Here is a 15,420-nt window from a genome sequence, read left to right as displayed (position 1 = left end):
CTAATGATTCTTCTTTATTCTGTACTTTGAGAAATCACACACACACAAACAGTACCAAACATTATCCGCTAATATGTGACTCACCACCTGGATTCGGTATTATGTAGCAAAATTTGACATTGGGTTTACATTGGATAAAAGTAGAGACTCAGAATTACAAAATTGTATATCATACACTGCATTCTTGAGGAACAATGGGAAAGTAACTATGCTTTGAATGTTGATAAACTTACTTTTGCGAAAAGCGCCTTTGAATGCTTTGGTACCTACTGGAGAGCTCTCCTTTGTCTACACCCATTCAGCATTGTTCACAACCTCTTAAGCCAGCTCCACATATCTCTTTAACTTCTTGATGCTACCCATCCCTTTAGCTGGATAATTGTCATCAACAACTGCTGAATTGCATAGCGCCACATTCAAATAATATTACTAAAAATATTTATATTCGTGAAATCACAAGTGCAATATAGCAAAACACAGTTTAGCCTTTTGTTAATATGCTTTACAGCGAAAAGCAATCCAGGCGTTTGTGTAAATGTATCGATCGTTCGACAAAACATTATGAACACCTAGCATCAAGTAGCTTGGTCACGAAAATCAGAAAAGCAATCAAATGAATCGTTTACCTTTGAATGATCTTCGTATGTTTTCACTCACGAGACTCCCAGTTACACAATAAATGTTCCTTTTGTTCCATAAAGATTATTTTTATATCCAAAATACCTCCATTTGTTTGGCGCGTTATTTTCAGAAATCCACAGGAAAGAGCGGTCACGACAACGCAGACACATTCCAAATAGTATCCATAATGTCCACAGAAACATGTCAAACGTTTTTTATAATCAATCCTCGGATTGTTTTTAAAATACATAATCGATAACATACCCGGCCATACAATGACGTAATGTTATCTTTCTCACTCATTTTTCAAAATAAGAGCCTGAAACTGTCTAAAGACTGTTGACAACTTGCGGAAGCGATACAAAAAGGAATCTGGTTGATATCCCTTTAAATGGAGCAAAGGCAGGCTATGGAACATGAAGTTTTCAAAATAGAAGCCACTTCCGGGTTGATTTTCATCAGGGTTTCGCCTGCAATATCAGTTCTGTTATACTCACAGACAATATTTTGACAGTTTTGGAAACATGAGTGTTTTCTATCCTAATCTGTCAATTATATGCATATTCTAGCATCTGGTCCTGAGAAATAGGCCGTTTACTTTGGGAACGTTATTTTTCCCAAAATAAAAATAGTGCCCCTAGCTTCAAGAGGTTTACGGTCATGTGCTAAACAGTGAGTAGTGTACTAAAGATTAAGACTAAAAGTGGTAAAAATAGTAGCCTACAATAAGGAAAAATTCCAGGTAAACAGAAAGTGTCTAGATAAAAAAAATATATAAATATTAGATGACGCTTACCCAGACATTATGAGTCATGTGAAAAGAAATGCTATAACCCCCAGCCACATCCAGTGGTGGGAAAAGCACTGAATTGTCATACTTGAGTAAGAGTAAAGATATCTTATTAAAAAATGACTGAAGTAAAAGTCACCCAGTAAAATATTACTTATGTAAAAATACTTAAGCACCAAAAGTAAATAGAATTGCTAAAATGTACTTTAGTATCAAAAGTAAAAATAATTTCAAATTCCTTATTAAACCAGCCATATTTTTTTATTAACGATAAGCCAGGGGAACACTACAACACTCAGACATAATTTACAAACAAAGCATTTGTGTTTAGTGAGTCTGCCAGATCAAATGCAGCAGAGATGTTCTCTTCATAAGTGTTTGAATTAGACAATTTTCCCATCATAATGTAAAAAGTACCTTTGGGTGTCAAAGAAAATGTATGGAATGTAGTGAAGTAAAATTTGCCAAAAATATAAATAGTAAAGTAATGTACAGATATCCCCCAAAAATGCCTTCACATCCATTCATTAGCATACTTTATATACTGTTACACACACACACACTTATCATATGGTATTCCATACATAGGTTAAGGCCATGCAACCTGAATGAGGTGCACATGTACAGTACATATACAGATGCATGCACCATATATTTATGTGGTGAACACTTGATACGGTCATATGATATTGTGGTATGTTACAAAATCATGTTACGACCACACGTCAAAATTAATTTTATATATCAATATTTTGCTAAGTCTTGCTAAGTGGATGGGTCTCTACAGAAGATGTAAACGGTACAGTCAAATGGTTACTTGGATTTTCAGAAATGGATAGTGTCAATATCAATAAAATAATATACAGTATGCACAAGAGCAATATCAGTGATAGATGAGTAGTTATATGCATACAATCAGGGGTAAAGTGGAAGCAGAATAAAATAAAATAGTAGCAGCAACATATGGCGTGCGTGTTAGGAGAGAGTCATCAATAGAGGCACTGCAGATAGTGCTGATGACTGGTCCGTCCAAACCACGCATGAACACGGGAATCTATATTCGTATAGCCTGTTTGTCCTGCCTCTGACTCCGGTGCAGGGCATATGATGTCCATAGCCTTATTCGCAAAACTCCCCAATCCTCCCAAAAAGATACGTTTGTCAGGTTGTGTCCAGTTCAGGTGGTGCTTATACGGGCAGACCATCTATGGGAGGAAGGGTGTCAGCATTGTGACAACACCAGTCTCCAGAGCATCGAAGCTGGAAAACAGGAAACAACAACAAAATCTGAAGACATTACAACCTTGCACAACATCAATTCACCTCCCAAGTTTATATAAGAATAATAACCTCATACATTGCAATGAAAATGATTTTCACCTGAAGTGCTGGTACTGCTTGATCTGTGAAACAGAGTCAGGTGTTGTTGCCAGCCATAGCTTTCCACCAGCACCGTATCATCCTTCAATCCAACCAGAGGTGGGATGTTGACCCCTGTCACAGTGCCGTCCTTCACAACACCAGCAATCTCAGACAAAGTGTTCACTCTGGTCTTGAGGATGTCCAAGCACCAGTCGGGGGAAACTTGGTGTGGCCTGTAATCAGGCAGTGAAGGTCCAAACTGTAGTGGAGCTTGTGCATGGTTCACCAGGCACAATACCAGAGCACAAACATGTTCTTGTTTTGTCCACTGCAGTTATCACAATTCCGGTCCAGACTTGTTTCCCCAACTCCGTAGTTGGTGAAGAAATGGTGCATGTAGTTGATGACTGCGCTGCTGCCTTTTCTGGATGGCGTGTTGACTTGTGGTATTCCTTCACAGCAGACACCAAACAAGACACACTTGCGAGGAGTTAATAAGTAGATGGGGCCTGGCTGCATGGGGTCAGAAGGATAGCGCACATGCAAACAACAAAAGACCAGTAAGATAAATTACAATTCATTGTCTCACTCCTGTCAGTCTGTCTTTACACAGCTCAGTGAAATGTATTTGCCTGCCTCCCACATACATACATGTTTTTTTATAGTGCATATCTATCCATCCATCTATCTATCTATGTCCTTAATCAGTATATAAAATAGGAAATGTTGCTTACTTGTTGAGCAAAATCAAAGCTGTAATGCATCCTGATGTCTTTGCTTGCTGGTTCAGTAGGGGCCCCCAGAGACAACTGCAGGTCTTGACAGGTGGTCTTGCAGTCAGCAGCCATCTTCTGGTAGACAGACTGCTCACTGAACAACCTGGAGATGCTTCTCTTGCTTCTTCAGCTTGGCTGACTTAACAGCTTCTGTAAAATACAGAAATAAAGTGAGATCAATAAAAGTAGTGCCAATCATGTTGGAGGTCAATTAAATAATCAAAACATGTTTATGCTTTACATACAAAGAGTTGTCATCGATTCCTTGTAGAGACGCCACACTGCTGCTTTTGTCATATGAGATGGTAGCAGTTTTCCACCAAAGTGTTTGTGTCCTGAGTGGCGTTCAGGTAATACTAGTGCATTACCCTCTGCGTAGTTGTTGATGAAGTTCACCACTCGATACAAGTCCTCATGCTTCAGGTGTAACCTATGCTTGGTTTGGCATTAGACCATTCTCTTTGTATAACTGGTGGAGGATTGTCAGGTGTGTCCTATTGATGCTGAAAGAGAAATTCCATGACAAATATTTTAGCATTACTATACAATAGATGCAAAATGGCATTCTGAGATATCACTACACATAGTTCATCTAACGTCAGCTAGCTAGCTAACAGCAAGCTTTGATTTTGGGTGTTCTGTTTAGACATCTAGCTAGCTAGCCAGCTAAACAATTAACCATAGAGTACTAGGTTAGCAATGCAAACCGACTGTCATAGCTAGCTAAAGTTAACCAAACATAGTAGGTTCAATGTTATCTAGCTAACATTAGGCTATAACTATCCATGCGAAATGGCAATCTGAGAACATCACTAACGTTAAACACAGTTCATAAACGTAAATTAATGTTAGTTAGCAAGCCAGCCATCTAACAGCAAGCTTTAATTTGGGGTATTTTGTTTAGAAATGTAACGTTAGCTAGCTAAATAATTAACTATAATCCCAAACCATAAGAGTACTGACAATTGAAACTGATTGTCATAGCTAGCTAAAGTTAACCAAACATAGTAGGTTCAATGTTAGCTAGCTGAGGTTCGATGGGTGGCTCGCTAGCTAACTAACAGCAAGCTTTAACTTCCAATTAAAACAACTTTCTGACTAAATTAGAAAGGTACAATATCAAACAGTAACTAGACTCTTACCCGTACACGTTAATGTTACATGGATTAAAGCTTCACGGCAGCCTGCAACCCATTTAATTAAATAAGAAGTCCTGTGTTGTTTCCGTTTTGTATTTACAGCTTGCGTGTCCCGTTGTTGTGTCAAGTCACTCTGGTTCACACTGACCGAGTGCAATATCATAAGAAACATCCACACCTTTAGCCCCCACCCAAATTCTGACCATTTTACTCACCCTAGCAGAGTTGGTTAGGCTGTTTTCATGTTATCCAGAGTGTTGGTGACTAACTGTGCTCCTGACAACAATTTACTGTAATGAGCTTTTTTGCCGACATTTATTGACACCTGCCATATTCAACCGGTGTTGAAACTCATCTCTCGGCAATGTCCAGCCCATTCATTCTATCATTCAATCATGGCTAGACGGAAAGGATGCCTGATTTTTCTGTGGCTTAACCAACTAGGCTCCTAACCAGTTGAAGCTATGGGGGCGCTATTTCATTTTTGGATAAAAAGACGTGCCCGTTTTAAGCGCAATATTTTGTCACAAAAAGATGCTCGACTATGCATGGAATTGATAGCTTTGGAAAGAAAACACTCTGACGTTTCCAGAACTGCAAAGATATTGTCTGTGAGTGCCCCAGAACAGAAGCTTCAGGCAAAACCAAGATGAAACTGCAACCAGGAAATGAGCAGGATTTTAGAGGCTCTGTTTTTCATTGTCTCCTTATATGGCTGTGAATGCGACAGGAATGAGCCTGCCCTATCTATCGTTTCCCCAAGGTATCTGCAGCATTGTGACGTATTTGTAGGCATATCATTGGAAGATTGACCATAAGAGACTACATTTGCCAGGTGTCCGCCTGGTGTCCTGCATGGAAATTGGTGCGCAAAACTCAGCTGCTGGTATTTTTCCATGGGATTCTGAGACGAAAGCAGGCTTCCACGAACGGCATATCAATGAAGAGATATGTGAAAAAACACCTTGAGGATTGATTCTAAACAACTTTTTCCATGTTTCGGCCGATATTATGGAGTTAATTTGGAAAAAAGTTTGACGTTTTGGTGACTGAATTTTCGGTTCGTTTCGGTAGCCAAATGTGATGAACAAAACGGAGCGATTTCTCCTACACAAAGAATCTTTCAGGAAAAACTGGAGATTTGCTATGTAACTGAGAGTCTCCTCATTGAAAACATTCGAAGTTCTTCAAAGGTAAATTATTTTATTTGATTGGTTTTCTGGTTTTTGTGAAAATGTTGCGTGCTAAATGCTACGCTAAATGCTACAATAGCTATCAAAACTCTTACACAAATGCTTGATTTTCTATGGTTCAAAAGCATATTTTGAAAATCTGAGATGACAGTGTTGTTAAGAAAAGGCTAAGCTTGAGAGCAGGCATATATATATATATATCGGAGAGTTCATCAATGAGCTTGATGCCTTGATAAGCTCCTTTCCTGAGGACGGCTCACCTCTCACAGTTCTGGGCGACTTTAACCTCCCCACGTCTACCTTTGACTCATTCCTCTCTGCCTCCTTCTTTCCACTCCTCTCCTCTTTTGACCTCACCCTCTCACCTTCCCCCCCTACTCACAAGGCAGGCAATACGCTCGACCTCATCTTTACTAGATGCTGTTCTTCCACTAACCTCATTGCAACTCCCCTCCAAGTCTCCGACCACTACCTTGTATCCTTTTCCCTCTCGCTCTCATCCAACACTTCCCACACTGCCCCTACTCGGATGGTATCGCGCCGTCCCAACCTTCGCTCTCTCTCCCCCGCTACTCTCTCCTCTTCCATCCTATCATCTCTTCCCTCTGCTCAACCTTCTCCAACCTATCTCCTGATTCTGCCTCCTCAACCCTCCTCTCCTCCCTTTCTGCATCCTTTGACTCTCTATGTCCCCTATCTTCCAGGCCGGCTCGGTCCTCCCCTCCCGCTCCGTGGCTTGACGACTCAATGCGAGCTCACAGAACAGGGCTCCGGAAGGCCGAGCGGAAATGGAGGAAAACTCGCCTCCCTGCGGACCTGGCATCCTTTCACTCCCTCCTCTCTACATTTTCCTCCTCTGTCTCTGCTGCTAAAGCCACTTTCTACCACTCTAAATTCCAAGCATCTGCCTCTAACCCTAGGAAGCTCTTTGCCACATTCTCCTCCCCCTGAATCCTCCTCCCCCTCCCCCCTCCTCCCTCTCTGCAGATGACTTCGTCAACCATTTTGAAAAGAAGATCGACGACATCCGATCCTCGTTTGCTAAGTCAAACAACACCGCTGGTTCTGCTCACACTGCCCTACCCTGTGCTCTGACCTCTTTCTCCCCTCTTCTCCAGATGAAATCTCGCGTCTTGTGACGGCCGGCCGCCCAACAACCTGCCCGCTCGACCCTATCCCCTCCTCTCTTCTCCAGACCATTTCCGGAGACCTTCTCCCTTACCTCACCTCGCTCATCAACTTATCCCTGACCGCTGGCTACGTCCCTTCCGTCTTCAAGAGAGCGAGAGTTGCACCCCTTCTGAAAAAACCTACACTCGATCCCTCCGATGTCAACAACTACAGACCAGTATCCCTTCTTTCTTTTCTCTCCAAAACTCTTGAACATGCCGTCCTTGGTCAGCTCTCCCGCTATCTCTCTCAGAATGACCTTCTTGATCCAAATCAGTCAGGTTTCAAGACTAGTCATTCAACTGAGACTGCTCTTCTCTGTATCACGGAGGCGCTCCGCACCGCTAAAGCTAACTCTCTCTCCTCTGCTCTCATCCTTCTAGACCTATCGGCTGCCTTCGATACTGTGAACCATCAGATCCTCCTCTCCACCCTCTCCGAGTTGGGCATCTCCGGCGCGGCCCACGCTTGGATTGCGTCCTACCTGACAGGTCGCTCCTACCAGGTGGCGTGGCGAGAATCTGTCTCCTCACCACGCGCTCTCACCACTGGTGTCCCCCAGGGCTCTGTTCTAGGCCCTCTCCTATTCTCGCTATACACCAAGTCACTTGGCTCTGTCATAACCTCACATGGTCTCTCCTATCATTGCTATGCAGACGACACACAATTAATCTTCTCCTTTCCCCTTCTGATGACCAGGTGGCGAATCGCATCTCTGCATGTCTGGCAGACATATCAGTGTGGATGACGGATCACCACCTCAAGCTGAACTTCGGCAAGACGGAGCTGCTCTTCCTCCCGGGGAAGGACTGCCCGTTCCATGATCTCGCCATCACGGTTGACAACTCCATTGTGTCCTCCTCCCAGAGCGCTAAGAACCTTGGCGTGATCCTGGACAACAAACTGTCGTTCTCAACTAACATCAAGGCGGTGGCCCGTTCCTGTAGGTTCATGCTCTACAACATCCGCAGAGTACGACACTGCCTCACACAGGAAGCGGCGCAGGTCCTAATCCAGGCACTTGTCATCTCCCGTCTGGATTACTGCAACTCGCTGTTGGCTGGGCTCCCTGCCTGTGCCATTAAACCCCTACAACTCATCCAGAACGCCGCAGCCCGTCTAGTGTTCAACCTTCCCAAGTTCTCTCACGTCACCCCGCTCCTCCGCTCTCTCCACTGGCTTCCAGTTGAAGCTCGCATCCGCTACAAGACCATGGTGCTTGCCTACGGAGCTGTGAGGGGAACGGCACCTCAGTACCTCCAGGCTCTGATCAGGCCCTACACCCAAATAAGGGCACTGCGTTCATCCACCTCTGGCCTGCTCGCCTCCCTACCACTGAGGAAGTACAGTTCCCGCTCAGCTCAGTCAAAACTGTTCGCTGCTCTGGCTCCCCAATGGTGGAACAAACTCCCTCATGACGCCAGGACAGCGGAGTCAATCACCACCTTCCGGAGACACCTGAAACCCCACCTCTTTAAGGAATACCTAGGATAGGATAAAGTAATCCTTCTCACCCCCTCCCCCCTTAAAATATTTAGATGCACTATTGTAAAGTGGTTGTTCCACTGGATGTCATAAGGTGAATGCACCAATTTGTAAGTCGCTCTGGATAAGAGCGTCTGCTAAATGACTTAAATGTAATGTAAATGTAAATTTATTTCATTTCATTTGCGATTTTTAGAAATCGTTAACGTTGCGTTATGGTAATGAGCCTGAGGCTGTATTCACGATCCCGGATACGGGATGGGTAAATTCAAGATGAAATGCATTCGTATTTACAGATTCCATAAAAGTTAGTTATTAAAGCACATGAAAGTGCACATATTCAAGAAAACATTTCTGACAACAAAAAAAAACGAATTTAGATTTTTTTTAAACAACATTAAGATGAACGGAGCAAAGTACAAAGAGGTCCTTGATAAAAAACCTGCTCCAGGGCACTCAGGACCTCAGACTGGGACGAAGGTTCACCTTCAAACAGGACAATGACCTTAAGCACACAGCCAAGACAATACTGGAGTGGCTTTGGGACAAGTCTCCGAAGGTCCTTGAGTGGCCCAGCCAGAGACCAAACATGAAACATGGAAATAGCTGTGCAGCAGCTCTCCCCATCCAACCTGACAGAGCTTGAGAGGATCTGCAGAGATGAATGGGAGAAGAGCCCCAAATACAAGTGTGCCAAGCTTGTAGCGTCATACCCAAGAACACTCAAGGCTGTATTTGCTGCCAAAGGTGCATCAACATAGTACTGAGTAAAGGGTCTGAATACTTATGTAAATATAATATTTCAGTTTTTGATGTTAGAAGCACGTTTTTGCTTTGTCATTATGCGTTATTGTGTGTAGATTGATGAGGGGGGGAAATGATTTAAGCCATTTTTTATTAAGGCTGTAATGTAACAAAATGTGGAAAAAGTTAAGGGGTCTGAATACTTTCCAAATAAACTGTATGTTATTGTGTCACTCACTGTTAATACATTGTTGTTACCAGATGGAAAAGACTGCTCGCTGACTTTTGTGGCACATGGACTGAGGAAGGCTTGTGTTCAGGGACACAGTAGTAATCAAGGCTGCATCAAACGTGTTCCTCCTGCATTGATGATTGTGAACTGCAACACTTTTCCATTCATCAGAAGAGTTACATAATCGTGTGTCTCTTTCTGCAGGGTTAGTGTTTGATGTGCTGGCCCCTTGCCTCTCCTCCTGCAAGAGGTGTGGCAGAGAGGGTGTGCTGGAAGCTGCTGGAGAGCGTATTCACTGGGCTGGTGCAGGCTGTCAAAGGGTAAGGGAAGGGGAGATGGCTAGAGGTTATAAAAAGGTGTCAAACTGTCTGCATCTCTTTCTCTCGTAATGTAAGTGTTATTTTTCCTCTAGGCCTGACAGAGGTCCAGGATCATGGGGAACCTAGTGTTAAAGAACAAAAAGCCTGTGTTTGACATCACCCATAAACTACTGCTGCTCCAATACAAGTATGAGGTGAGACGTTGAACTGGGCAGCCAGTCATTCATTCAACTTCATTCCAAGAATTGTGTTTGGGAATGAACTTGTACAGGTGAGTGTACACCGAAGTCTTTAGTGTTGTGATGATATGTGTATTTATGACAATGTTGTTGATTGTGTGTGTGACTGTGCATGCGTGTGTGTCCAGGTATTTTGTACATAAATAAGCCGCACATGTCTATAAGCCACAGGTGCCTACCGGTACATTGAAATTTTTTTACTTTACACAGCCTTTAAACGAAACACGGCTTGTAACAAAAAACAATGCTCCACGCTGTCAGGACCCACTGGCAGACTTGACCATAAGTTGCTCTTCGCATGCGGCCCGTTTTAGTGAAGGATTTCTCCCCACTTGTCATCCAAGCCTCCCACTGAACAAGGAGCACCACCTTAAATGCACGATTTACACTGATGCCGAGTGGCTGCAAATACTTTGGGCCATCTGCTTTTCTTCCCTCTGAAAGCTTTTGTTGTCTTTTTGCACTGAGGCAGTTCCTCACGCTGCTTTCCAACGTCTTATCATCGACTCATTAAGGCCAAGCTCCCGTGCAGCAGCTCTATTTCCTTTTCCAACAGCCAGATCGATCGCCTTCAACTTGAAAGCTGCATCATATGCATTTCTCCGTGTCTTTGCCATGATGAGGGAGACAAAATTACTACGTAATCAGAATGATGGGAAGTTTGAACGCGCCCGATTTACGTCACATTATGTGACGGTGCTCAGTTTTTTGGCGGCATGAATCTTGTGAAAGCGGGAAAAAGCCATAAATTAGCTGCATCATTGTATAAACCGCGAGGTTCAAAGCGTGGGAATAAAGTAGCGGCTTATAGTCCGGAAATTACGGTATTGAGGGGCACCCCTACAGTAGGCTATGACTCCCTTCTCATGTGTGTTCAGTCTTTCTTTTCCTCAGGAGGAGGAGATCAAGGAGATGCTCTCACTGATTGACATAGAAACGGAGCCACATGATCTTCCTCGAGAGGTCAAAGGGCAGACTGTACCCTCTCAAGCAGTATTATGCAAGGGTGTTTCAGTTGCCCAGAAATCAGGAGATGACTCAGAGCTGGATAGGTAAGAGATAGCATAATCAAAACCCCTAACACTCTGTAATACCTTTTGTTATATACTACATTTATTAGTATAATGTTGTCTGTGAGACAGAAGTTTTATATTTAATTCAAATCATTACAACTTAATTCATCTTCCCACGGGCAGTTGAGAAGGCATGGTATAGAGCTCGGCAGCTTTTAGTCCTTAAAAAACGGACATGAGTTACGTCTGGTTAGTTCAGCCATTCCTATGGGGATAAATGCCGAAAACAAGGTCTGAGGTTAACACAGGCTTAGGAAATCTTATACTTAACCTTTAACATAACCTTTATGAATTATGAAGCCTTTATTTTTTATACCATTATTTAACTAGGCAAGTCAGTTAAGAACAAATTCTTAATTTCAATGACGGCCTAGGAACAGTGGGTTAACGAGAGATTTGTACCTTGTCAGCTCGGGGATTTGAACTTGCAACCTTTCGGTTACTAGCCCAACACTAACCACTTGGCTACCCTGCCACCCCTTTATGTGCTTTTTATGATTATATAATAAAGATTATCTCATAGAACAAAACATGGTATAGATCGTCAATATTTGTCACCATAGCGGTTCATCTCATAAGCAAAAGGGAATATGTTCCATCATCTACATTCATTTACATTAGTGCAAATTGTTCATCTACTTTCATGTATTTCTCGGCCCTTTTGGCTTTATGAAAAATATTGACATGCGCTGTCAACTGTGGGACCTTGTATAGACAGGTGTGTGCCTTTCCAAATCATGTCCAATCAATTGAATTTACCACAGGTGGACTCCAATCAAGTCGTAGAAACATCTCAAAGATGCTCAATGGAAACAGGATGCACCTGAGCTCAATTTCAAGTCTCATAGAAAAGGGTCTGAATACATATGTAAATAAGGTATTTTTTTTCTCTATACATTTGCAAACAATTTTAAACCTGTTTTCGCTTGGTCATTATGGGGTATTGTGGGAAGTTTGATGAGGGAAAAAATAATTTAATAAGGTTGTAACGTAACAAAATGTGGAAAAAGTCAAGGGGTCTGAATACTTTCCAAATGTATTGTATAAGTCTCTCCATGGGTCGGAGATGTACATTTACACTTATCAATGCTCTCTGTATTTGACTGACATGTTGAATGATTGATCCATTCATGCTTCCGTCCCTTCATCTCTACCCAGCCGTCCTATCCTCTGAGGACCCAGTGAGGATGGAGCTCTGTCAGAGAGCTGTTGAGGGACTGGTTAGGGAGAACACTTCTACAGCCAGTGAGGTCACATGTTTTAGATGGTCTATATTTGTCACCATAGCGGTTCATCTTATAAGCAAAAGGGAATATGTTTCATCATCTACAGTATGTTCATTTACATTAGTGCAAATTGTTCACCTATATTCATGTGTTTCTCGCCCCTTTTGGCTTTATGAAAAATATTGTCCCCTCAGGCACACACATTTGTTCTTTGTTATTATGAAAGTAATTTGTGTGAATGTAATTTGTGTGAATGTACAACGCTAGGCCAATTGTGCATCCCTCCACGGACCTCCCAGTCACAGCCAGCTGCGACAGAGCGTGAACCCAGAGTCTCTGGTGGCACAGCTAGCGCTGCAGTGCCCGAGACCACTGCAACACCTGGGAGGCAAGATACCTTTTAATAGAAAATGACAAGTAAAAGTGAGTCACCCAGTAAAATACTAATTGAGTGAAAATCTAAAAGTATTTGGTTTTAAATATACTTAAGTATTAAAAGTGAAATGTATTTTCTAAAATATACTTAAGTATCAAAGGTAAAAATCATTTCAAATTCCTTATATTAAGCAAACCAGACGGCACCATTTTCTTGTTTTTTAATTTACGCATAGCCAGGGACATACTCCAGGGACATACTCCAAGACATAATTTACAAACTAAGCATGTGTGTTTAGTGAGTCCCCCAGATCAGAGGCAGTAGAGATGATGGGGGAAGTTCTCTTGATAAGTGCATGAATTTGACTATTTTATTGTCGTAAGAAGCATTCAAATGTAACTACTACTTTTCGGTCTTAGGAAAAATGTATGGAGTAAAAATAACATTTTCTTCAGGAATGTAGTGAAGTAAAAGTTGGCAAAAATATAAATAGTAAAGTACAGATACCCCCAAAAAAGACTTAAGTAGTACTTTAAAGTAGTTTTACTTAAGTACTTTACACCACTGATTTTAACTGAAAAGTTATACTGAACTTACACACTGAGTGTACAAAACATTAAGAATATCTTCCAAATATTGGGTTGCACCACCCCCCACTCACCCTCTAAATGGCACACATACACAATCCATGGCTCAATTGTCGCAAGGCTTAAAAATCCTTCTTTAACCTTTCTCCTCCCTTTATCTACAATGATTGAAGTAGATTTAACAAGTGACATCAATAAGGCATCATAGCTTTCACCTGGTCAGTCTGTCAAGGGAAGAGCAGGTGTCCATAACATTTTATACACTCCGTGTACATACCATGCACAATTTTGATAGGTGGAAGAAACATACTGAATTTATACTGTTTTTCACACTAAGATGGACCAAGATATGTTGGTTTTTCACTTATTTGTTAATTGATTTTGCATGAGTTGGATGATTGGTTGGTTCATTGGTTTTCCACTATGTTGATGCCATTGACCAAAAGAGTATGAATAGGATGCAATGTCCAACCCAAAATATAAGCTTGTTTTACTCCACTGTTTGTAAACAATATAATTGTACAAATAAATTCTCAGTTGGTTGCATAAATAATGAAGATTACAAAAAAAAGGTTTGTTTTTGTGTGAATGCAACAGCTCTAAGTGGTCAAGCTGAGATTTATTAACCAATTCTGAAGCATGTACCTGTTTTTTTTTTCTCAAAATACACAAAATCCCCTGTACACACACACACACACACAGCCCCAGTCAAAAGCTTGGACACACCCACTCATTTTCGACATTGTAGAACAGCGAAGACACCAAAACAACACACATGGAACCATGCAGCAACCAAAAAAACTACCAAACCAATCAAAATACACTCTACATGAGACTCCTCAAAGTAGCCTCCAGATTACAGCCCCGAAAAGCTTCTTATATGAATCATCTTTATTAGCCTACACTATGCCAGTTTATACCTAAGCTATTTTTGATGGAGCGTCAGGTCAAGGTTCTTGTGTTGCACTAACATGCATTAGAAAGTGTTAACAATCTCAGTAAATTGGATCGCGGACAGACATTTTTGATAATTATATTTACCTTACTCCAAGTGTAGCAGAGCTTCTTAAAACTACTCCTATATCCCGATTTTTCGAACCCTTGCACGGCTCAGAGTCGATAGATAGCCCAATTCCGTTATAAGACCACTTAAAAATGTCTCACCATAAGTGCGTTGTAAATTTAAGTATACCCACTTAGGTATTCCAGTTTCGTAGCCTTCTTAGTTCAAATATCGAATTAACCAGGTCTCAAAAGAAAGTAGAACTGTGATCAAAATCCACCGGGTAACTTTTAACGCATTGGAACATTTGTTGGGGATTCTTCAGGGCACAAAGCAGTCCTCATAAGCACATGCAGTCCAAAATCACTCCGCTTCTCAACCGTCGGAGTTGAATATGTGCCTTTTCTGTAACGCCTCTTATTGCTTTACACGGTTCTCAGTCCCACGTAGGTTGTTGGAATCTTCGAACATGTGAAACTGTATTAGGTGTCAAAATAAGTCCCCACTCTCCATACACTACACCTCTCGCGTCTCTAAGTATCCTACTGTTTGCCAGTAGAAATATGTGCACAAACTGAGAACGATGTAACCGACACCGTGGCCAAAAAACGCACGGCTTAGATGCGCTCGTCTCACTGAACAGGTTTTCAATGAAAGGCGCATGTAGCTCCTACTTCTCTCTTCTCTCTGTCGGACATCAGTTCAACTCCAAGTTCGCGTCTCCTGCTCCATATAACATGATGGGGTTTGATTTGAGCTCTGAGGGGTTTGATTTGTTTTGGGGTGGTTTTGGTCGAATTTCGTGACTGTGGTTTCACTCGTGGAGGATTGCCAATTATAGACAGTGCAGCTGCAAACGGGTCCTGCCTACTGAACACTTGCCCCTGCTCCCGATGGGCCAATTAGATCAGAAAGAGATAGGGAAAAGAAAAATATCTCTCTTTTCGATCCCTCTATCTCAAGCTCTCCCTCCATCTCCCTTTCATTTCTGCCTCTGTCAGTTTCTCTCAGCGTGCTATCGACTTTTTAGAGTCCTACTCAAAGCTACCACAAGGCGACGTATTTTAGCCACTTTTATTTAAAG

General features: G+C 42.0%; 1 long non-coding RNA gene across 1 annotated transcript; it reads right to left on the bottom strand.

Moving 5' to 3' along the window:
- Positions 1–1,664: 1,664 nt before the first annotated feature.
- On the bottom strand, positions 1,665–15,127 carry LOC124016961. The gene is made up of 5 exons (XR_006835439.1): positions 14,375–15,127; positions 3,795–4,052; positions 3,508–3,699; positions 2,792–3,286; positions 1,665–2,671 (listed from the first exon to the last, which is right to left on the bottom strand). It is a non-coding gene; the product is annotated as an uncharacterized LOC124016961 (long non-coding RNA).
- Between the last annotated feature and the right edge of the window lie 293 nt (positions 15,128–15,420).

The sequence above is a fragment of the Oncorhynchus gorbuscha genome, unplaced genomic scaffold (assembly GCF_021184085.1).
Source record: "Oncorhynchus gorbuscha isolate QuinsamMale2020 ecotype Even-year unplaced genomic scaffold, OgorEven_v1.0 Un_scaffold_13:::fragment_4:::debris, whole genome shotgun sequence".
NCBI classification, from domain to species: Eukaryota; Metazoa; Chordata; class Actinopteri; order Salmoniformes; family Salmonidae; genus Oncorhynchus; species Oncorhynchus gorbuscha.
The sequence above is the reverse complement of the archived record's forward strand: the minus strand, read 5'-3'. Positions and strand labels throughout refer to the sequence as shown.